Source organism: Athene noctua, chromosome 11 (assembly GCF_965140245.1).
Source record: "Athene noctua chromosome 11, bAthNoc1.hap1.1, whole genome shotgun sequence".
NCBI classification, from domain to species: Eukaryota; Metazoa; Chordata; class Aves; order Strigiformes; family Strigidae; genus Athene; species Athene noctua.
The window spans coordinates 11,518,753-11,541,899 of NC_134047.1; the positions used below are offsets into that span (position 1 = coordinate 11,518,753).

Consider the following 23,147-nt stretch of genomic DNA (forward strand, 5'->3'; position numbering starts at 1 on the left):
CCTTTCTGCTTTTCCAACCAAATAAGGACAGTCTCCTTGACTCAGGGATTTTATTGGGTTTTTTCCACTAGCAGGCGTGGCATTTTCTAAGCAATTTTGTACATACTCATTTTTGGGGGTGCTTTCAGTGTTTGCGCTGGGGCTTGTGGTGCTGGGGATGCTAGTTGCATACAGAAGATGGGAGGGTTGTATAAGAGTAAAATATGAGAGTAAAATAATAACATGGAAGTCCGTTCCTCTCATCTTCATTCTTTTTTTTCAGTTACTTACAATGAAATTTTATTTTAAGGATCTCAACTTGCCATGTTACATGGACCGTGATCTGGGGAGGCAAGCGGAGGGGAGCTAGCCCAAGGCACTTCACCTGATGAGTCGGCAGCCTTAGAGAGTGCACGGGAGCAGGGCATGGAGACAGTGGGGAGAAAGGTGTAGGAGTAAATGGGATGGCAGGAATTCAACCTTGGCATTGCGTCAAAGGCACCGAGCCCTTCTCTTGAGCAGCTGCGTACCCCGTGACTGCGGGAAGCCAAATGGTTTGTTTGTGTGTTTACATGGATATATGTGGGTCTGTGTAGGGAAAAACCACTTAGCAGAAATTCTGCTGTTAAAGCAGATGGTGGGAGATTAATCTGGTTTTTAGTGGGGTACTTACTGTTATGGTGACCAAATTATTAATTTCTTCCTGTGCTGGGAGTCCTTTCATCGTTACAGGGTACGGGTGAATTGTGTTTCTTGAAACTTGGATCCTTTTTTGCTTTCTCAAAAGCAGCTGAGCTGATGTAGTATTCTGGGAGGTGAAAGAGTGTTTGTAAGGTTTTGTTGCTGCGGTTTTGCTGCTCAAGCCCTTTCCAGGTGCTCCCGTGTGGTCTTGATCCATTTCAGTTTCGTAGGCAGCCCAGTTTGGGCAGCTACCTTGTGGCCTGCCTGCCTGCCCTCCTGCAAACCAATGGAAGTCCCTTCGCTGCTGTTCAAATGCTGGTTGTTATGTTAGATTTATTTTTTTTTTTCCTTCCATTTTAGAAATTGCTCTTTTTTTCCCCCCTGCTGTATCACTGACAGCTGCATTCTCCTTGACAGTTGTGATATTTGTATGTGTGCATAAAAACAGTAGGAAGCATTTATGTAGGTGTCACTAATTTAATTTAATTTAATCTGATATGTATGTATAGAGAGGACTGTTCTGCACTAAAGTGCTTCTCTTTATTTTACAGTCTCCATCGTCATCAAATACAACTCCTTTCATTCTCCTCTTCCATTCACCTACCCAAAGACCAAATCTGGAAATAGTAACCAAAAGAGAAGCCCACGTCATACACAAAGCAGGGAAAGGTTGAAATAATTTAAGGGTAAGTACTTTTTTTCACCCTTCTTTTAACCTGAAGCTTCGTGTTTAAGTGCAAGGCTGCATAAAGAAGCTGTTAAGCATATATGCAGCTGCTTTATGTGCAAACTGAAAAAAATGACTGACATGCTGATTTGGTGATGAAAGAAGGGTATAGCAGCACCTTTTGCAGGTGAGAAGGTGCCGAGAAGGGCAGTGTGCTGGGAGTTTTGAATGTTGGTACTGTTTCTTCTCGCCCTGGTTTGATCTGCGCTCCTACCTGGGTGAAAGTGGTGGTTCTGCACAGGCACGTGGTCATAGGCTGTGCATGGGTTTGGCTGGTCTGAAAGAGCTTTCCAGTTGAGAAAGAGCTGGGAGTTCAGCTTCCCTAATCTACTGGAGAGCTCTTTTGTCATTTCCTTCTGGTTTTTTTCCACTTAAAACATTACTCAACTATGATAGCAAGCTACGGTAGATCTGTTTGCGTGGTGCAAGATATTTTGGCTTGCTATTGCTTTCTGCAATCCCCTTGGTTTTGTGGGCTCCGTGAGCCTTTCCTGGAGAGCAACCTGGCGGTGTCTGCATCAGCGTTTTCTGAAGGAAAACGTTGATGGGGGCTGGAGGAGGGACAAAGCTGAATGGCAGAGCGAGGAGGGCCTCTCGGTGGAAATGTTTGCCTTAAGGCTTTTCTTTTGCTGCGAGGGTGGAGAATAAGCTAGGAGGAGATAGAAAATCAGCTTTTGTGAAATTCAGAACCCTGGCTGAAGCATTAGTAATCTCCAAATGTTAGGGAATGCGTTTTCCCACTCTAGTCCCAGATTGGTACCTGCATATATTGCATTTCCACACTTGTTCTTTTGTAGATGGACAGGATATGCATCCGCTTACATTTGAGAACTTAGCTTTAAACATCTGGGTTTTCTGGTTTATTGCTGCTTTTTTTTTTTTTTTTTTTTTTACCCCTGCAATGTTTGTTCATGCAAAATTCATATCTGGGAAGGGCATCTTAAATCCCTGCTTCTGAGTCAAAAAGGGAAAGTATGGAAGTGAAAAGAGAGATTGTATCATTTAAGAAATATGATTCATGAATTAATCCTCGTCTGCTACACCATCTGTGGCATGTGTTTCAATACAAAAATCCTGTTTTTATATCTCTTTAAAAAGCTTTCTTCTTGCTGGCTGCCTGAGTTTTCTGCAATGCTAATGGGGAATTAGCTTCTTTTTGGGGAGAGAGTGGTGATTTTTATTTGCAGCCTGGGCAGGAGACCCCAACCTGTGTCCAAGCTGTAGGTCATCGAGGGAGACAAAAAGCCCTGTTTTTTCGGGGGGTGCCAGTTTTCTGTGTGACACCATGAGCCTGACTTGCAGACAAATCCCGTATGTGACTGCTTTTTGCATTGGAAGCGTGGTTGGGTCTCCTGCTGCCATGGCAGGGATGGTGCAAGGGACAGGCAGTGATGGGCAGGAGATGCAGGCAGCTGTCTAGATTGTTCTGCACAGAAGTGAAAATTAAGTGGTTGTTTCTAAAAGTGGACTGGCTGGGTATTTTGTACTTGGTGCTCTGGAAAATAAAGGATTGAGGTAGTACCTATCCTCTGTTTCCTAGTAATGTTTTTATAATCTCTTTGTAGATACGGAAATAGGGGGGTTGTCCATCATTGCTCCAAAGAGGAGCTGCTGTGCTTTATGACTTCATGAGAAATGGGGAATGACAGGGCGCTGGTATTTTCTGAGGGCATCTGGAAAAGGGTCTCCCTTTTCCAATTTGATTCCTTGATTTGTTCTCCAGCTTTTTACAGGGAACAACTTTACTTTTTAAACATATTTCTCAGGTTTCTATTCCTTAAGCAGTACACCTGGTTTGCTGCTGGAGTCAGACCCGAGGTGTGTGAGCCTTTTTCCACCTTCACAGACAGGATCCCCAAGCAGGACGGCATTTCAGCACATGCATCCATCATTGATCCCCTTCCTGGGTTGATCCTTTCCCTGGACCAGGGCATCTTGCTACCGGGGATTGCCCCATCAGTTTTGTCCTCTGCTTCATGTGGGATGCCAGTAAAAGCTTGAGTGTTTTTCTCTTTGTTCTGGAGGAGGATCCGGAGGTGCTGCAGATGGTGTATGGCCATTGCCCTTGCCACAGCTCATGGTGGCCTCAGCCCGTGGCACGGTGATGCACCCACGTGGCCACAGCCTCTTCTCTGCCAGTGTCACTAATGTACTCTAAGTACAGCTCTGGTGAGCTCCCAGGCACTGATAATGCTGATAGATGGGGGTTATCCAGGAACTCAGTACCAATGGTGAAATATTGCGGGTTTATTGCCTTTCCATTCATTTTGTTTTCACGCCTTTCTGCCTTCCTGACTCATTGCCATTCGTCCTCTGCTTGCAATTTCTATTTGCTGCGGTAACACCCACTGGACAAGACAAGAGCGTTGCAAAGCACTGATGCTTGCAACTGCTTTTGGAGCTTTTATTTTTTTAATTGAGCATCTAAAACCAGGACAGGTGACAAAGGAAAATGTGAGCGATGCCTTTTGTCGGAAGCATGAATAAAGTATTAAAATGAAGGAGGAGCAGAAGAAAGGCCTCTTGCATTGTACGTGGCAGGCAGGCATGAAGGTTTGGGCTGAAAAGGCCTGCTGCTGTCCCTGTGTCTGACGTAGGCTCTGTCCCCAGAGGCCTCCCACCTGAGACTGGCTGCTGAGACGAGGTTGATGGTGGGAGATGCTCTGCACTGTACCCAGGTGCTGAGCCCATTTAGATTCTTGCATGCTTCCTGAGAAATGTTTTCCGTTTTCCCTCTGTTATCAGAAATCCTCTTCTGCTTACTCTTTGGGGAACCCTTGGGTGTGTGGGCACTTCACAACATGAAAAGTAAACTCTGCAAGCACCGAGTACCCCAACACTACTGTAAATAGCTGCATGTTAAGGGAAGATAATGTCAGCGGTGGTTCAGCAAATGTTTAACCCAAGCTGAAATTAGGCTGAATTACATGCTTCTATATGGAAAATACTTGCAGGAATGCAGACAAGAATTGGCACCCAGCTTTCTGTCCATCTCACACACAGACACACCTTGTCTTTCCCAGCTTTTGCTAGTAACTCTGGCTAGTGTCTTGCATTCCTTTACAATATTCTGCAATTTTGCATATTCCTTAATTGCTTCAATAATTTTTTTAATGAGTTCCTAAGCTTGTTGGCCATTCTTTGTCCACTCCATGCTATAGTCTGGGAAGCAGAGGTTGTTTCCTTGTGTCTGTTCTGCAAACCCCACCTCTGTTGGGTGTGCGCTGCTCCCTCCTGCGCTGCTGCACAGGCAATCACATTGCAATGGTCTCTGTAAAATGAGGGTTATGGACTTTGTATCTTGAGAAGGTCCTGTGCTTACCTATGTGGTCAGCAGTAGCATTTTACAAAAAACTTTCAGCCCTCACAGAAGCTCTGCTGGTAAAAAACCCAAACAAAACCAAATTCTACCAGGAATGGAAAAGAATAGCAGTCCAAGCATTTTGATAAGCATATTCCATTAGCCATGGTTTTTACTTTTTATTTTAAGCTCTGATTAAAATTCAGCAGCTTTTATTTAAAGAAAAAAAAAAAAAAAAAGAAATGTTTATGCTCAGCGTAAGCCCTTATTTCCACCGCAGCGTGAGTTTGTAAATGAGGGGCTCCGGTGGATCCCCCCCAGCTTCTCCTCCCTCCTCTGCAAGGTCCCCCCTCATCAGCGAGGGTCCTCGCTCATTAGTGGCTGTGGCTGGGAGGGGGACGATGCTTGGTGGCAGAGGACACGTGATGACAGCCGGTTTCTTGTGGGAAGCTAATGAAGAGATGAGAAGCATCGATTCACTATCTGTTTGTTAGGACCCCAGTGAAACAGCTGTTTGTTTCTCATAAACAATTATGCCAAGACGGAAATTGGCTTGTGTCTGTACGTACTTTTTGGATGGGGAAAATTAAGCAGTAATAGCTGGAAAAATAATATGGGCTATGAGATAATAGATGCCTAAGGGATAAAATTAAACAGTACTTTACAACGAAGGAAGAGGTTTTGGCAATAAATAGTTTGCGTTTGACTTCCTTTTGTTTGCCAGAGGACTGATGTTGTTTTGGAGAGGTTGTCCTGGGATGTATTTTCCAAACAGACACAGGAAAATAGTGAAGGTCTTTTTTTCTTTTTTTTTTTTTTTTTAAATTCCTCCCAAGAAGCATGGTACCAAGGCTGGGGTGCAGCTCACACCATCTCACTGCCATCCTGTTGGCTGTGACAGGGTCGTGGACACCAGGGCTTTCTTTGAGCAACACTGCCAGTGCAGGATGTTTAAAAGAAAACAGCAAGGTTTATCAAACAGAGCGGGAACAGGAGTTGTTTTAAATGCCATAGGGAGCCCAAAAAGCTCGGGAAGGAGAGGTGGCATGTTTGACACCCTGACAGGGTCCGAGCAGAGTTTATTCACAATATGCATGTGTGCTGGTGTTGCTACTTGGCTGGCTTTGGTCTGTTGCAGAAGCCTCTTTCCGATAATGCAGTGACAGTGGGATTTTGTTTTGTTCTGCCATCCCTCCATTACATGCTTTTCTATAACTCCTCTGTCAGCACCTTGCTAAGGGGGGGGTGGTTTGGAAGGGCCTTTTTATCCATTTCAGGGGGGCTCGTACTGCCATCTTCAGCTTGTGCATAGGGGATGTGCATATTTTGGCCAGGCAAACGCCTTGGTTGCCTCCCAGTGCTGATGGCAAACATCCCCACAAGCAGAGGGCTTGCCCTCTGCTGCAAGTTGCCGGTGCTGCCTGGGCACTGCCACGGGCAGGGCTTGGTGGTTCTTCACTGCACAGGGAATAAAACCCTGTTCAAATGGAGCTGCAAACCCTAATCCACCTGCCTGAGGATGGAGCCAGGTGCAGCAGGTTGAGATCCGAGTCTTTGGCCCAAGCTCATCCCTGCTATCATCTTTTAATTTCACAGAGCTCAGAGAAAGCCTCCCTGCCAGGTAGGAGAATTTCCTAGGTGTGTACAGGGCTCGGGGGAGAGTCCCAAAGTGCAAAGTGCCTGCTGTCCCCATTAGCTGAAGTGGGACTGGGGGATGCTCAGCACCTCTGCAAATGAGGCCAAACAGTCTAGTGCATTGAAAATGAAATCATTAAGTTGCTGTTGCATTAAGACTGTTTTTATTCATGGAGTGTAATGTGATTCATTTGCCCTTTTGCTCTCATGTTGAGAAGGCAGTCATCTAGTATGCATCGCTGGCTGCAGGGAGAGCTGTATTTATTTTTTTTTTAAATTTTTTTGTGTGTGTGAGGGAGCAGACATTTTCATCAAGTGCAAAGCAGCCACAGAGTTGAGACTTGTCTGTTTTCTTGGTGATCTCAGAGGCTGGTGCCTGCCACGCTCTCACAGTCCTGTTTGTGGGAGCATTTAGCTCATCTTATCTCTCCCTCTTTAAGCCTCACGACAACAATCCTTTTTCCTGCTCCAGCCCCCTGTGCTGGGGCAGTGCTGGAGTCCCTGCACCTTGCCCAGGGCCTGGGCTGGAGGCCCAAGGGACAGACTGGTGCTGGGGCACATTGCCGGGGTCTGGGGGCAACAGCATCCTTTGGTGTCCCAGTGACACAGAGTCCCTGCCAGCCCCTTGCAGAGGGGTGGGTTAAGCTGTTTACCAGGGAACTATAGGTGCCTCGTCACCCACAACCCCAGGCTTATGGATGTGGGATGGGATCATGCCAATACATGGTGAGATGTAGGATGGGACCCTGCTCCCCTTGATGAACTGATTATAAGATTAGGTGAAGATAAGGTGAAGAAGATTGTGGGTCCTTGCTGCTGCAGGACGCTCTTTGCAGTTAACTGCAGCCAAGGGAAATCATTCCTCCTTGGAGTTAAGAGAAGAAACAGACCAAGTGAGGGAAGAGTATAGAATACAAAAGAATAGAAAAGATGCGATTTTTAAAATGTTCACATGAGGAGCATTACTAAGTTGCTCTTTCCAAAAGAATGATAATGATTAAGCTAGTTTGAGTCACTACTACTTGTTGTGGGACAGGATTGGAGCAGTTCAGCTCTGCATGTTGGATCTCCACCTGAAAAACAAGAAGTAAAAAATTCCTTTTTAGCCTCAACAATTGCAGCCAGCCCTTTTAAAGCACAGAGCTCTGAACTCTGTCTTGATGTCACATTCCAAGTAGTCACGGTGCATGGCACAGTGACTGTCTCAAAGTCCTCAGGTGATCTTGGATTTCTAATGCTACATGGTCATAATACATATAAAAATCACTAAGGCATATTTGAGAGGCAAAAGGCAGGAGGAAGAGAGTTAGCTCAATGTGTTTCTTTTCTTTCTTGCCTTATCCTTTTCTTCAGCCCCCTGCCCCCCCCCCACAGTCTGTAGACCAAATCCATGCTAGGAAGGACCAGCTACCCAGAGCACAGCTCAGCAGCAGAAAACAAGGTCTGAGCTGCAGAAAAGGGAGAAGGCTGTTCTGTGGGAGGGCAGGTGCTTAATTTGGTTATTTTCCTACACTATGTCAATGGGGAGGCATAAGAAGAATGGCACAAGGGTGGATAAAGATAAGGAGAAAGTATTTTCAAGAGAGCTTGGAGCCCAGAGCTTTTTGGGAAGGGTAAGTTTTTGCCTCAAATGATTTTGGTAGACAAACGAGGAGAGGTGATCTGGAAGCAGGGAGGTAATAATGCCGACCTTCTCTGCTCTTTGTTTTCAACCAAGAAATGCACAAATCACTGCTGATATTACTGAGTGGTTTCCTGCTGCTTTGTGGCTTGATTTGAAGCTGCAGCCATTCCTTGCCTGGTTCCTGACTTAGCGGTGCTGTAGCACAAAAAAAGCAAGCAAATCCTCACCAGCAGAATCGTAATTGTTCCCTGTGTGGTGCCCGCCGGGAGGACCTCTTCGCCAACACCTTCACCTTGCGTTGTGCTTTAGATCCTGGATGTATTTTGAATAGATTAATGCCTTTTGGAGAGTTCTAGAAAGGTCAAAACCAGGAAAGAGGCTCTAATAGCAGTATAGCAACCAGCTGGTTGCATTGGGTTTCATTTTACTGCCATAGTAACACCATGAGCCACAGTGTTAATACCGTGCCCACTGAATGCCATTTCCCCCCCGTCTTTTTGTCAAGAGACAAGCCCATAAGAAGATATTTTCTTCCTGAAGGATTTCTACAAGGCAGTAATAAGCTTTTTGGAGGGGACGGTCCTCGTACCCAGAGATGTAAGGTGGGTAATTTACAAGGCAATGTACAAATGCCAAATTGTTAGGCAGAACTGCTGCTGATTTAGAAGGCAGTTAATGCTATAAATGTGGCAAGTGCCAGTAGAGTGTTTCTACAGATGGAATAACTGGAAATATTGGAGAGATTCCAAAGGTTTAATCAAATTCAACCAGGTTTTTTTCTTTTTCTTTTTCTTTTTTTTTTTTTTTTTTTAAACTGCAGAATTCTCTAAGGGATGTGAGTTGAAATAGTAGATTATTCCATTGCTTTTAGTACCATGGGGGAGATTTTCGTAGATGAACATAAAGCACATACTTTCAAGCAAACACGTAAGTGAGGATACAAATGAGATCTTGGAGCAGCAGTGCTGTGAAAGCCTGTGCTGGTTGAATTTAGAGGGAGCATCACCTTTAGATGCCCTGACAAGAGGCTCCTTGGAAGCAGACTGATGGGTTTTCAGCCATGTAGCACAAAGAAAGCGAGAGGAAGGGTTTGTGAAAGTGGCAGCAGCAGTGTCACTGGTCCTCCACCATGGTTCTGCCGGACCCAGGCAGGTTTTGGTGGGATTCTGGGCATGAGCATCCTTTTCGTGGCTCACTGTGCAGTGCTGGGGCATGCATATGTTTCTGCACAGATGCACACCTTCCTCTAGTCTTGTTGACAGCCTTTCTAAGGCTTCTTACTTAGCCAGACCATATGTGCTTGGGCATGGAGATAGTGTGATGTGGAAAGAGCATCGCATTATCCTTGGGCTGCAAACACCAGCAGGAGCAATTCAGAGCAAATTTGGTCTGCAAGGAGATCCAGAGCTCTTGAGCTTGCATCACAGGACATGCATAACGATCAAATGCAGTTTTTGTGATCGTTTGTCAAAACCAGGTTCCAGAAAGCCATCTCCCTTTGTTCTATCCCAAAATTAGCTTTCCCTGTCCATTCTTTAAATATTCATCCAATGCATGGATGAAGGCCACCAGGGAGAGGGGGTGTTGTGGCATGTCTCCAGGTAAAGCTTTGCTGCTGAAGAAGTGATATGGAACCAAGCTGGGGAAGGGGGTGGAAATTATTCCATGGGGTTTCCCTTGTCATTGGTACAGAATACGAAGAGCCCATCCACATTGCTGGCAAGAATATTTTGTTTCAGGGTGAGGTAGCAGGGCCACAAACCCCTAAGGGTGCAGACTAGGAGTGGAAGGACTGTGCCAGGAGCAATGCTGTGACAGCTCTGGAGCTTTTATCTCGCAGGGTTTTTTTGTGTGACTCTTCTTCAACACCATTTTTTTTTTTTTTACAGATGGCCCGATTGGATCCATTAATTGTAATTTATTTTTTGTAAGGGAAGAAGAGTTTCCTGCTTTTCCTGGAGTGTTTGGTATTGATCCTTTCTGCTCTCCGCCACTGTGGAGTCGGGGACCGTCTCCCTCCTAGGCATTGCTGTACTCTCTGCCTACTTTCTGTGCAGACCCCCATGTCGCTCTGTGCAGTATTTCGCACTGAATAAATTGCTACAAAGCTATTAGCCTCAATGCCACAGTCTGCTGCTCCTGCTTTCCTGCACCCACCTCCACCCCGCAATTGATCCAGCCTGCTGTCTGTTTGCTGCAGTCAAGGCTGCCTACTGCCACTGCGCACAAATTGCTTTAAAATTGAATTGTTTAAAAACGTTTTATAAACATTCCCTCCCCTTTGTGATACTGTCCATTACACCAGCCAGAGCTGGAAGCTTTTGTGTGTTTTACTTCGCTGAAGGATGGGGGAAACTTCTTAATTTTTTGTGTGGATTTTTTTTTTTTTTATAATTAAAGTCAATGCAGAAATTAAAAACTATGTGATTATGGGAATTGGGTCCCTGAAGAAGCCATTGTCTGTGGATCTGTGTCCTAGATTGTGTATCCTGCTCAAATGATGCACTGGTGTGCCTCAGCTCCTAGCTAGCTCTTGGCTTTGCAGGGACTGGGGTTCACTCTGTGCTGTGCACTGCCAGCCCTTCGCAGATGCAAGCCTCCGGTGCTCGTCCTGACTTGCTGTGCAGCACTTGCTGGCAGCTTTGTCTCGAGAGGCACCAGGATGATTATTTTTCTGCTGACGAGGTTGTGGTCTAATGCAGAGGCATTTCAGAGATGTATCCTGTTGCGGTCTACTTGGAGGTGTTTAACCGTTGTAACGTGCTGGGGTACTGGCAGGTCTGCAGCAGCGTCAGGTTCCTGATGCCCAGGATTTCAGAGTGTATCCCTCTGAAGAACCTGGGGCTTGCGAGAAGGAAGTGAGTGCAACGCTCGCCTACAGGAGCTGAGGGAGATGTGCTCACCTACATGGGCGTGGATGCGAAAGCTGCTGTGATGCCTCTTACCTGAGGCTGCTTGGCTACAGGAGTGCATTTGAGCAAATTGCATAGGAGCTCTCTTTGTATCATCACCCACATCCGTAGTTGCCTTCTGTGTGGATTCAAAACAGCTTTTGCAAGTGCTACAGGAATAAGGTTTGGAAATAGGAAATAATTTTGCAGGTAGTTGTAAGTACCACCCTGAGAAAGGTGTGTTTGTACAAAAGGTGGTACAGTGCTTCCAACAGCTGGTGATGTTCCTTTGTTTCTCATTCGTCATCTGTCCCTCCCAAGCTCCTCTTCACTTCAAATACGCACACAAGAGCCCTTCTGAAGCAACATTTATCTCAAGTGCTGCTATATCAGGATTCATCGATCTTGTCATAAGATCATCCACACCAAATTGAAGCTCTAAGGGTGGAAGAGTGACACATGCACTCAATTCCTCTAGGCCTGTCCTTTGGTGTTACTGAGAGACAGACTCTGGGGTAGGACTTGGTTGGATCTTACTTTGCGGGATGACCCACCTCAGAACCTCCCCACTGTGGAGTGGCTCAGTTCGACGTGATCATCTGTCTCCAGGAGATGCCAAGGACCCAGTTAAGCGACTGGAGCAGATTTGTCCTTAGTCCCCTGACACACTCTTAGCCAGTCCGCAAATCCTTGTGGAAATCTACCTGAATTCATTGTTCTTCTAGGGTTCCTCCTTCCTGCCCTTGCCCAGTGGTCCTTGGTCCTGCAGTCTCTGCCTCTGTACCACCCATTGTGTCTCCTGGGGATTATCCTGGCTGTGTCTTTCCAACACTTGCAATCTTACTCTTGTGTTATGCTGAAAGTGGTTTGAACAGGCTCCTGCAGGAATATCTTCTGTGCCTACAGATCCTCCTTGAACTCTTCTCTAACATCTTGTCTGCAAGAGATGATGGTATAAAAGGGCAGTAGATATACCTGGCGTTATGAAGTCGTTGTGTAAGCCTGTGACCTCACCTTTGTAACCTTTCTACCCACTCTGATCTCCTCTCCCACTGTCTGCTGATGGCAAGCGCAGTGATGCTGCATCAAACTGAAGCTAGGATTGTATCATCATGATGTCTGCATGTTTTTCTTCTTTGGGAATACCTTTGGGCCTTTGACATATAATAATGATAATAAGAAGTTAGTGTAGTTGATGGGTCTTATATTGACGAACCTTGAAGCTCACACAGAGAACTTAGCCCAGGCGGTGCAAATTTATTTACAAAATTTTGTTCAGACTGAAACACCTTTAAGTGGACAGCAATTTCAGTCTCTGCTTAGGTGGTGTAACTTTTCTTGTACTGTCAAGCAGGAGGCTATCATGCCGCTGTTGTCTACGGCAGGCTTAAAAACAGGCTCAGCAGTAGACCATCTATCAGGAAATTCTTTGTTTACTACTGATCTGGGTCCAAATCTGAGCTAGAGGTGAGGTGGTGCTGTCATAATGTTGTGATTCCAGCCCTCATATTCCTTTGGATCTGTTTTTAAATGTTATTACCCCGGGAGTTTTATTTCCTCTCTTGTCCTAAGAACAAGAGAAGTAAATTTGCACAGACAGTATTGTATATCTGTATTTTACAGTGCTGACCTTGTGTGCCGCAGCTTGATGCCATCCTGTAGTTGTGTCATCCTCCCTTGTTGGAGAGGACGTGACAGGGAATGATACAAGGTACAAGCTGAAACCCACTTGCCTGAGGGGACCATCTGAACTTGGGCAAATTGAGCACTCCTTGTTGAGGTTTTTGAAGACAATAGCAACAGGAGAGAGCTGGAATCTCGCCATCACCCAAAATAAGATTATAAACCAGAATCTCCTCTTTTGGAGGAAATGCCCCAAAAAACAAGGTTTTGAGGCTGTCCATCAGATTTTTCTGTTAGAACTTACTCATTTTTCTCTGAATGCCAAAATGATCTTTGGTCCAGAGTGAAAAGATGACATTGCAGTCTGTGGTTGCTTTTGCTGAGTGCAACAGCTTCAGAATATCTTGTTCTTTTGGTGCTTATGACTCTCTTCTGAAAGAGTGGAAAGTGGGTCGGAGTCCCTTGGTTCACATAAAGGAGTCCCTGACCATTGCTATCACCTCTTACTCCCCCAGGAACAGTGTTGCAGGTCTGACCCTTCACATGTCTAATGAAGTTCTGTAAATGACATGTTTTCTTCAAACTGAACAGAACGTTACTTTGCAAGGAAACATAAAAAATATGTAGGAGAATAAATATCTCTTCCAGTCTGTACTGATTTTCTTTTTTAAATTCATTATGGTTGTTCCCCCTGCCTTATAGCTGATGGGGGAGGGGGGGGGGAAGGGGGGCATTGGGGTGTCCCTGGGGCCAAGTCACCCACCTGGGACCTGCTTCTGCTCTTCGCTCCTCTCCTTTTCCTTTGTACACCATGTGGTGCTCGTCCTGCAGCTCTTGGCCAGACAATGATTTTAGTATTCAGGAAGTTGGGAAGTTTGGCTGTCCTTGGTCTAATTAGTTCATTAAGCATAGGGGAGCTCAGATCACAGTTCAAATGGCTGTAATTTGAGTGAGCTTGAGATGATGTTAGAGGATTAAGTAGTAAAATTGTGTCTATTACTTTGACCAAAAAATAACTATTCAATTTGACTTGAATATTTAATTTTCAGAATGTAAGGGTTAGATATTAATATTGGCTTGGCAGAGAGTTCATCACTTGTAAGACTGCGCTGAGAGTTCTTCACGTGCCGAGATCAACGCTTGAAGTCAAGCACGTCTTTCTGGAAATTCTCCTCTGAACAAATAATTGGCCTCAACAAAGAGGTAAGATTTAATTGCTTGTTATTGTAGGAGGTCCTTGTAAATGGTCTTCTGGTCTTAAATCCCATGGATATCTATAAAATTTTGGAGGTGGCTTTGCTCAGAGAGAGGAACTGCAAATGTCTGCCTTCCATTACCCAGACTAATAACCTTTGCACGCACTGAAGGAGATCCATGTCCATGGGTGGCTTCTGCTGGGGGGGTGGCCATGGGAAGCCCTCCCTGCACGAGTGTGGTAGAAATACAAAGACCCAAATACCCAGGGGATTCAAAATAATGCAATCTGGAGTGAAAGCCTTCGCCTTCCTCTCTCTCTCGGTGACAGATGTTGGAATGCAGGTATTGCATGGAGTGGGCTGAAACAGCCGCCGCCCGGCGCACGTGTTGTGTCCCTGCCAGCCGCCACAAGGAAGCCCTAAGCATTGTTTTCATGCTTTTAGTGGTATTGTGCAAGGCATAGCTGAGGGAGAAAATAATTCTTTGCCTGCCTAAGGTGGATCAGTGGACTATTTTATCTTTTTCCCTTTTTAATATTGTGTGCCTGCATCTATTCCAATAAGGAAAAATAATACTAATTGGAACGTTTTTAAGGGGTTTGTAGTAAATGAGAACAAACATTAGCAGACTGAGAAATTTAAAGGGAATTTGGTCAAAGTGCTAGTGACAGTTATAGTCAAATATCTGAGTTTAGGGACTTCCAGGAGTGTTTTTAATTAGCTTAAACTTGTTGAGCATGGTGAGAACAAAAGGCGGTTGGTGGTGGATTTCTGCATTAGCTGAGATCACAGGGTAGTGTGAGCATGGGTTGAAGGCAGGGCTGTCCTGCTTGTGCCTTTTATTTTTCCTGTGAAAGAAGTCAGGTTTGAACATCGCATAGGTAATGGTTCAAAAATACGTAGTTTTGACCTTTCTCACTTGCTGTTGCATCGATGTCTATGACCTGTGTGGGCATGATAAGGCGTTGTATTAGCATATCCTCCCTGGAACCAGGTCCTTCCCATGCGAACCAGCCACCTGCTTTTAGGGTGCACCAAACTGAGCTCTTCCTGCTCCAAGTAGTCATGTTGCACTGGGGGACGTGCCAAGGTACCATGCAGCTGTGGCTGCATTTTCTGGATGGATAAAATGGTTCCTGTAAAGGCATATTTAGGGCTTAGAAAGCTTTTGACTGAGAACATGCTGCACAGGGCAAAGGGACACAGAAGCATCATAACGCTGACTCCAAACTTCTTTGAAATCTGGGCAGAGGTCATGTTTACTGGTGGTTTTTTCATTCTGGCCTCTTTCTTCAGGTCTGCCCTTTTTCTCCTCTAGCCTGAAAGTTTGTGCTTGCTTGTTTCTCGTACTGGACACCTTTAAATCAACCAGAGGACGATGCATTGGGTTTGGCATTTCATTTATTTCTTCTGTAGCTGCTTCTTTGCTTGAAGACCCTCAGTAGGCAAAGGGTTAACAGCATCCTCACTAGGTTCTTCCAGTTACCCCATCAGGACTGTTTAAAAATTAGCTTCTCCCCACTTACAGCACTATAATTAGGATACAGGAGTTGTGGGGAATGATTTCACAAAGTGACTTGGTGTACTCGCCCAGGCACCCCAGGGAGCCAGGCAATTATGCATACATAATTCTACTCTTTGAATATTTTCTCTTTCTCTGCATAATTTCTCTCTATTCATCTTTCCAGTGTCCTTCTGAGATAAACTTAGAAGTCTCAGCTTTCAGAATTTAAAAAAAGATCCTATGCCTGCATGTGCACTATTTGCATTTAAACCAGCAGCCGTTCTCTGGGATGGAGCAAAGGGGTGAGGCTGGGGAGGAGGGCAAAGGAGCTTACGAAAGGAAGCAGGAGAAGCCCTTCGGTACAATAGCACAACCACCCTGGCCAGAGAATGATCAGAAAGAGGCGGTGAAGAGTATTTCACTCCTGAGCTCCTAACTCATTTGTCATTTAGGCTTTGCTAGGGCAAAGCTGCTGTTTTGCTGGGGCAGGTACTTTGTAAAGGTTTCTCTGGTCCCCACAGACGTGATCTTAAACCCTGTGCTTTCAATTCCCACATGAGGTGGTGAAAGGTCCCTTTAGCTCTCGGCTATTCTTGGTTTCCTGCCACCGTCCTTGGGACAAAAAAATGTGATGCGGCGCTCAGTCACCCGTACACAGTCAATATTTTAGCCGTAAGCTAATAGCGTTATTGCACTTTGTATTGGGAGACTTCAATCTTTGCTACAAAGAAGGATGTCTTGACGTTTTGTAATAGCTGGCGTACGGAGCTGCCCTGTTTTAAACGAGAGCCTGAATTTGAGCCCACTCAGCTTTGCTGGTCAGGGATTGCAGTTTGGGAGCTGGGGTGACCCGGAGGAGCAGGCTGGGCGTCGGGCTGCGTGCTCTCCCCGCACACACGGGTGCTCAGCAGCAGAGGCTGGTTTGGACCTTTCCACCTCCACAGGCGGTTGATGCACACCAGGGCCGTGCCCCAGAATATTATGAAGCTGACCCTTCTAGGTGCAAGTGTATTTTTGTTTCTAATATCCTGTTTATGCTGTTCTCAGTGAGTTTATTGCAGTGTGATAAGCAAAACACAAGGTAACTGCCAGCATATTTCCACTGTCTTCAGAGTCAGTTTATCTTCATAAACTTGCTGTTGACGTGATGCAATTTCTCCCTGTTTCAGTGTAGCTGTATAGCAGCAAAGTTGTGATAAAAGACAACTTGTTGAAGGGATTCTTTGTCATATTCCTGAATCATCTACAATTCCTTTTTTTCCCTGGTGCCAGAAGTGTGCTGGTGCTTTGCAATTATACCTACACTTGATGCTTTTTCTTCTTTTTTTTTTTTTCCCCCCCTCCCTTTCAGTGATTCAAGTTCCCATCATACCCTCATTCATTCTTTCTCTTTTTTGGTTTCTTCTTCTCCTTTTTTTTTTTTTAAATTTTTTTTTATTCACCACCTTCTCAAGGCACTGAAGCTGTAACTGCCTTACTGTGGTCTAAGGAAGAGCTACTGTTCTACTTCCTAAAGAAAGCTCATTGTGTGGTGCCATGAAAAAAGGTTTAAACAACACATGGGAATAAAGGCACCACATTTCTCTGAAAGTTTTTATTTTCTTTTCCTTTTTATTATTTTTTATTTTTTAAGGAATAATGCATAAGCTGCTAGGAAAGGGCAGAAATGTCTCCTGCTTCTCACCAGTCGTGCCTGTGAAGCTGTGAAATTCTAAGGAAACCTGTTTTTTACATAAGAGCTTGAAAGCTAGACCACCCCACCTCCAAACCTTTGCTGTTCTCTGCATTACCCTCATAAGCCTAACAAAAAATCATAAGATTGTTCCCAAACAGCACAGAATCAAAGCTCACAAGGCAGTAGCGTAATTACTTGCTTTCTTTTTTGGTACCAGTTTATAGCAATCTTATGTAAGACGCTCAAATACTTTCAAAGAGGCCTTTTTAGCAGCGAGAGCTCAGTTATTCCGCTATCAGCAGAGTTACTGGAGGCTGGCATCAATACAAATGCATGATGGGTTTGGATCCTTTGGTTGCAGTTCTACAGCGGGGACAGGCCCCAGATGTGCTGGACCCATTGTTACTTGGACCCATTGCTGCTGGCCTGCTCCCAGCCACCGAGCCCCCAGTACATACTGCACCCATCTGCACCACCTCCCTCCTGCATACATCCATCCCTTCCTGGTCAAAAAGGCTTTAAGGCAGCATTTTAATTTTTAAAAATTATTATTATTATCCCTATTCTTCTCCTCGTTGGCAGAATCTCATCCAGCTCTGTTGCTGCTACCTGGGGTGATGAGTAGAAATCCGTGTGTCTAGGGCCAGCGAGTGAAGCGCAGTGCTGCCGCCTGGCTTGGTAGGTGACAATTGTTAGGCACTGGGCCTTTGCCTTTATTTGCAGCAATTCCCTCCAGTGGAACTGTGTGAAAGAGCGAGTCTTGTCCTCTGCCGAACACACAACACTGGGAGGGAAAAAAGTGGGAAAGAGGGAGTTTTGTCAGCTCTTCCCATCAATGCTCAGCATAGCCATAATGGCATCATGCTGTTTAAATAAAAGGAATTTTAAAATGCAGTTCCCTTTTCACTACTGATGGGGACTGATTACTGCTGGCACTTTGCTGGACGTGGACATCTACTAGTGCCACTTCCAAGTTTTGTTACTTTTCCAATGATGTCTTTCCCACTCTTATGTCTATACAATGCTATGGATTTGGTGGAACATAAATGCAGGGAGGGAAGTTCAAACAAAATAACTATTTTAATTGAAGCTAATAAAGAGGAAACATTTATTTTGATCATAGCTATATAAAACAATGCTGTTCCTAAGCCTGAAGGTGCACGTAAACCTACATGTGTTTCCCTGTGAACATTTATTCTTATTTCTGTTTGTGCTTCGCTTCCCCAGTACATAGGCATAGTGTAAGAATGTTTCTGTCTAGCAAAGACACTTTTCTGGAGTGAAATGAAAATGTTATTGTTCTGTTTCCAGTAATACTGCAGGAAGTGATCTTTAGTTATTTTAGTAAAAACACACAGAAGGAAATTCACCTTATACATTAGCATCCTGGATAAATACAGCGAAATAAGTGTCAACTTTAAAGATGATAGTAATCCAGTTTGCGAATTAGGAAATGATGGAGAGTTTGTGGCTTGATAATGTTAGGTAGGAAAGCTAACGTGGATTTACAGATGTAACTGCAATCTCTCAGCCATCTCTCTTAGCTTCCCATGAAATACCTCTCTTCCTATCTCTGCACAGGAGCTACAGAACTGTTGTTATGATCTAAACCACAGTAATTAATCTGTGCTTAGAGATACCACGAAGTGAGCGAATTTCTGTAATTTCTCCTGCTTTTCATAGTGGATTCTCCAGCAGGGCACTACAAATGCCCTCATGGAGCTGAAACACCTTTACAATGCATTGGCTCTTCCCAATGAAAAATAATTTTATAAAAGCAAGCCCAAGCAGCTGCAGTTGGGATGTGCGATGCTAACAGGCAGAATGCATCCTTCCAACTGTGGCATCCGCTGTACTTGTCCTCTGTCTTCCTGGGGGGTTTTGAGACCTATCCCTGTCACCCTGAGGGGAAGCTGCGAAGTGTCCTTTGGTGGAGGAGGTGCCAGCGTGTTTGGGACACGGGCATGGTGTGCGGGCTGCTGACATGCGTGCGGATCGCGTACCCATGCCGCTCTGGCCAGGCTTGCCCAGAATTGCCAATCTGGACTCGAAGAAGTACTTTGGATGCTGCATCTTGGCAAGCGAGGGCTGGTGACAGATGCTAACTCTTTTTTTTTTAGTTTTCCCCAGTATAAATACATTAGGGTTTTTAGAGGTTGCTATTATTAGTATCATCGTTCAAGTCTTTTCAGGACAAAGTGCCCTCTGCCCAGGAGGCAGTGTGGACCTCAGCTTCTCTCTCTGGCTTCTCAGTCAGTGCAACCCAGGATACTGCACTTGCTGGCTTTTTTGCTGCCTTCAAAACCATTCTCCTGCTTTTGCCCAGCAGTGCAGATTCCCAGGAGGTTGTAAGGTCTGATACAGGCAGATGTGTCCCAAGCGCATGATGCTTTTCAAATGCTTTGTGTTGCAGTGCTGGCACACACGTGACCCACACGAGATATGACTTTGTGGTTGCAGACAGACCTCCTCTGCAGCCAGCCTAACAGAGGGAAAGCCTCTTCGTGCAGTTACTAACGTGCCCACAGACACAGCCTGCCTGCTACAGCTGCCTGTATCTAGCAGATACACAGCCACGTGGGGTTGTATGTGGCATAAATAGTATTTCATTATATGCTTTCATTATCTGAACTTACATGACCTATTTCTGCCGAGGTGTCTCTCGGTTGGTGGGAGGTAGGAGTGCGTTATTTGTTTCATCGACTTGTTTGCTTAACTTTTAACTGGCATAGTATTTAAATAGAGCATTTCCCTGTGCATGTCTTGTCTATCTAGGCACTTGTTCCCGTTGGTGTTACTCTCCTCCTCCTCACATTCCCCCGCCTGTGTTGTAGCACCTGTTGCATTTTGTCACAAATCAGACCGTAAAATTTTCACAGCAGGGATAATTTGCGCCTGTGCGGCTCTGAGCATTGCGGGGCTGGATCCTGCCCAGGGTCCGTGGGCACCACGCGCGGCAGCGGGGAGGGTGGCGGCAGGGATCCAGCAAGGGGAGATGGTCGTGGGCAGCTGTTCTTTTAAGCCCAGACAATGTGGTGAAATACCATCAGCAACTTTGAAGAGTTGTTGCTTCAGTTCCTTTTAGCTGGGTTCCCTGGCTGTAGCCTTCATGCTGGCTTTTTGCTTGGGTGCTCTTTCCTACAGTGATGGTGAAACCACCGGTGCTCGGCTGTGCGGGTGCGTCTGCCTCCAAACACAGGCTTGTGTTTGGTATAATGTGGTGTGGAAATCCCACTCTGTCACCCAGCGGCAGCACTCTGGTTTTGAAAAACGCGAGGTCAGTGAGTGTTAATAGATGTTTAACATCTCGTTTCACCCAGTGCAGTCTCTCCTTCTAACAGCAGGCAGCGGTTCTGCTGCAGGGAGGGCAAGAGGGGAAAGAGCAAGAAGCAGCATTTCTCCCCTTGGCTTCCTGCTGACTTTGGGGTGTAGAGGGATAACCTGGAGTTTCAAGAACATTGAGACTGCTGCACATGTACCCTTTTACTAGAGAATGATTTAGGGAGAGATTTACCCTAGAGGGAAGTTTGATTTTCTGACTGCATCATGTGAAATCTGGTCACTGATATCTAGGATATGCCAAAGGCAGTCAAACCAGAGTCCTTTTTTTATCACAATACTCTTTGATTAAGATCATTATAGCAACTGGTAGCAGCGCTACTGTTAAGATTGAGTTGGTATTTCTGTCTCACGGGCTGCAACTCAGTGTTCAAGCTGTCAGCCCAGATGTAATTTTAAAAAAAAAATAAAAAAAAATTGAAAACCAAAAATGGTTTTTGTCCATTGAGCCATTTTGGAGCTGTCTTTTTAAAAGACAGATTTTAACTTGCTGTGGAATATTTTTATGGATTATATACGTCTACACGTTACAAGGCTTTCAAGAATGTGACTTCCAAAAAATCTCCTGTACTTCTTTAGTTTTTCTTTAGCTTGTAGGGTGAGAAAATGCTCATGCATGTAAAAGGAACCTTTGCATAGTGAATTGGTATCAAACACAACTATTATTTGCATGCTATTTTAAGTCTGATTTCATTTGCCGCCCAAAATCTTTTTTGTTTTGTTTTGTTTGAACCTCTGTAAAAAGAGGAAAATAATACAGTATCTTGTAGCTTTACATTTCCAATCGGATCAACCTCATTTAATGCAATGGTGACATCATGTATACAGGTAAACTAGAACAGGAGCTGTAGTAACTGTGAATGTGTGAGTATGAGCTCAGGGTGAAATATGAACAGAGTGGATAAAAGATAAGGAACATGGCTAATCTGTACATGCTCAGAAATTGTAAGACTGGCTTAAACCACACGATTTTTTAAAGAAAAAAAAAATTTCTTTTATGTGCCTGTTGTTTTTTGAGCCTCTAGGTTGTACTGGTTCATATTTTCAAGTATTTCTTTGCAGTCTGTTGCGCTAGACACATTCTTTTGTTTTAGGTGAGACTGTCATGTCATCGCTTGACTCCAGGAGCTCAAGCATTCGGAAAAACACCAGTCAGAGCTGATCACATTGGGTGAGCTGGAAGCACTAAATTTAGATCATTTAAAATCCTTCACTTCTGCAGTGCTGCTAGATTGTTAACTGAGGTGAAAAAAAATTGAAGTACTTGGTGAGTTTCAAATTGATAGCATCCTTTTAAATCTTAGCATAAATTCAGTGGCACTTCACCTCCCTCCCACAATCGGATCTAAAGAGTGAGAGTAACGATGTCATTTTTTTCCCAAGCTATACAAAGAACACATATCAGGGATATATTAATGAAATATTAGCAAATCAATGCCAGGAAAAGCAATAGTAAGCTGGAAGAGAAATCTGTGCTGGTAGGCAGTGGAGTTACAGCAGTGACCTGACACGACTGAGCCAATTCAACCCAGAGATCTGGTTGCTATTGAGAGAAAATATTACTTGTTCAAAGAAAGGAGGACGAAAGCCCTTCAGTACGATGGAGTTGCACCATCTGTGACACCTGCATTCAGTAATGGGCACAGTGGATAATAGGCAAAGAGACTGTACAGCAAAACATGCGTCATTTACCTTGGAATAAAGAGGTTTAATTTCTGAAAGGCTCTCAGCACATCTTGAAGTAAATGGAAGCCGAGGGCATTTGTCACCTGGCAGACTGAGACATGTAACCGGACTACTCACCCCCGTGTAAATAAATCTTACAGGGCTTGGATTTGTGCATGGAAATTTCCTGCTTGTCTGTGGGCTAACAGAGCATGGCAGATTCCTGCAGGAAACTGGCTGCATCTGGAGTATCAGCGCAGAGGTGAAAGGTGGATGAGTTGCCAAAATCACAACTGAGAGCCTTTTTTGCCCAAGGGGATGCTGAAAAAAATCCACGTTCCTCCCAGCCCCGGTTTGCACTGCAGTTGTCCATGTGGTTGAGCGGCAGCTCGTTGTGCCCAATGTAGAGATGTAGATTGAGCTCTGGGGCTCCGAGCATCTTCTGCACCACCACCCTTATCCCCAGTAGTTACAGCATCCAGTTCTGTGGGTCACTTTGGGTAAGAGAGCAAATGTTGTCATAGGTTATTTCCTTGATGTAAGCCTCCTTATTAAAGAAAAAGACCAGGAAATTATTAATATTCTCAGATTTTAAAGATGTCTTCAGTCAACATGAACCTTGAAGATCTTCACCCTGAAGATCTGTGGTTCCTTGCTTCTTTGGGTTTGGCTTTTTTTTCTGCAATACTTGGCAAAAAACCCTCTAACTACATGCACGGTGATCTGAGCTGTATCTGTTTGCTAGCACAGATTTCCATTGTTTCAGATCTCTTTTTCTGGGCACAGTTTTCTCCTGTGCACAAGTGCTTTGCTCATTCCTGTTGGATAGGGTTTGCCTCCCAGTTCAGCTTTGCAGCCAAGGTGTCAGTGCAACCTTTGATAGGTCCTGGGCTGCATTTGATTGCAAAATCGCAGAGCTGCAAGGATGCCTGGATGCCTGGCATCTCATCCCATGGGATTTCTACAGCTTCCTAAACCTATTACACATAAGTGGGGTCTGTCATTTCTATCAAGTTATTCCCAGACAAATAGCAGTGAAAATGTTTTATGGACTTAATCACTGAGAGTGGTTTAATTGCTTCTTTTCTACAGTGCTTAGTTTTTGCTGTGATAAGCCACTCCTCTGTCAATACCTTTTTGTTTTTTCAGGTGGGGGTGAACCTGAGGCAGAAGCCCTAAAACTGTCATCTATCCCATAAAAGCATTTTAAACCAGGGGTGAGTGAGGCTATAGCTCTCGGGGTGCTACGTGCCACTCTGCTTGCTGCTGAAAAAGCTGTTTCCCACGCAGTATTTTTAAATACTAAC

The 23,147-nt window shown here is 44.8% G+C and overlaps 1 protein-coding gene across 4 annotated transcripts in view; it reads left to right on the plus strand.

The window, feature by feature from the left end:
* NEXMIF (neurite extension and migration factor) overlaps positions 1-23,147 on the plus strand; it is a 171,051-nt gene that overhangs the window by 111,766 nt on the left and 36,138 nt on the right. For 3 of the 4 annotated variants that reach the window (XM_074915237.1, XM_074915234.1, XM_074915238.1), the window contains exon 2: positions 1,212-1,346. The gene's annotated coding sequence lies outside the window, so the exon portion shown is untranslated. Of the gene's footprint in view, positions 1-1,211; positions 1,347-13,510; positions 13,665-23,147 lie in introns of all 4 variants that reach the window. The other variant, XM_074915235.1, reaches the window with a different exon arrangement.